Below are 1,623 nucleotides of genomic sequence, written 5' to 3' on the forward strand. Positions count from 1 at the left end.
CTTTTTACATGTATTGTACAATCTGAAGTAGTTGTGAGTTTGTATCATGTGAGTCCAAGAGTCATAACATTCTTTTAGAAAATTCCTACAATGAAGAGGAATGAACAGTTCACTTAAATATAAAAGATCTCAAATTAGAAGTAATCATTATAGAAATAATGCCTAAAGTTTTAGTTATCCTACTAATATAATTCAACTGTTTAATGTGAAAATGTGAAAATTGCATAAAGAAATATGTAAACATGCCAAATCTTATTCACTTTTGTAGATTGGATGTACAGAAACTGCCTTACTCCAGGAGTCTGAAAAAAAACCTATACACTTTCATAAACATACCATGTTTCCCTGAAAATAAGACCCTGTCTTGTAGTATATTTCAATTCCTGAAATATGCACTTGGCCTTATTTTTGGGAAGCTCTTATTATTTTTGATGTGCAGGAGGTGGCAAGCCTGTGACCTCATGGCTGCTGCTCTATTGCAGTATTTTCAGGGAGGGCTTATTTTCGGGGAAGGTTTTATTTTGGCACATGCACTCAAAAGCCCAATTGGGCTTATTATCTGAGGAGGTCTTATTTTCAAGGAAACAGAGTAAAACAATCAAGTCAAATTTAGTTTGTCAAATTCAAATCCTGGTGACTCACCTGTTTGGGAACATGTACAATTATTCCCTCATTTAGAAAAATACTGTAGAAAAATGGACATAACAAATAGCCTTTTCCTTTAAATTCTTAACACAAACTTGGATCCTTTGTTATCTTATTTTACTTCCAAGAAATAATACTCCCTATATATTGCCAAACACTTCTTCCAGTAGAAGTTCTGCAGCATAATCAGGTAAAAAAATTACACAATTTCTAGCAAGGACAAAATGAACACAAATGTAATAGACTTTAATACACTGTATATACAAGGAGACCACAGATATTTTATTAGTTATAATTCCAAATGGAAAATGTCATGATTGACTAAAATGCATGTTAACGGGTATAATAAAAAAAGTTGTCAATCCAAACAACTTGGATAAGTTAAAATTGGAGACTACACATAGGACAAAAATAACAGTATATATCACAGTAGAAATCTAATAAAATATAAGCAGAAGTTGTTCTTTTACATAATACATCACACAGCAAGACAAATTTGGAAATTTGGGATATGGATTGCAGGAAGACTTTAAAAATGAGATATTAACAGTAACCTTCAATGTTCAATATAGACTATAAATATTAAAACTGCAGTTAATGGTTGGGGGAACAATATAAGGGAAATGGCAAAAACAGCACTAAAAAATCCCTAATGCTTTATTAGTACTTTTTTCTACTTTGGTTTTGTATTGTTGAAAGAAATGTCCTTCTGGGTTCAGCTCCAAGTGGGGAAGAAGACACTGGAGACATGGAGGCTGCTTGGGAAGATGGTTTATTGTTGTACAGGGCCACATGGCTTGAGCCCTGTACAGAAAAGGTGATCACATGTTTCAATGTTGATGGAGAAGAAGAGAAGGGCTGAGGAAGGGGCTTGCTAGGCTTTTATACCCTGTTCAGTCCCACCTCTCTGTTTCCTGTTCCTGTGTAAGAAATGTATTGACTGGTTGTCAGACTCCCATGGTGCCATGCAGGGGGCTA

Source organism: Thamnophis sirtalis, unplaced genomic scaffold, assembly GCF_051295495.1.
Source record: "Thamnophis sirtalis isolate CommonGarterSnake01/CBP01778 unplaced genomic scaffold, rThaSir2_p1.2 scaffold_4, whole genome shotgun sequence".
Lineage (NCBI taxonomy): Eukaryota > Metazoa > Chordata > Lepidosauria > Squamata > Natricidae > Thamnophis > Thamnophis sirtalis.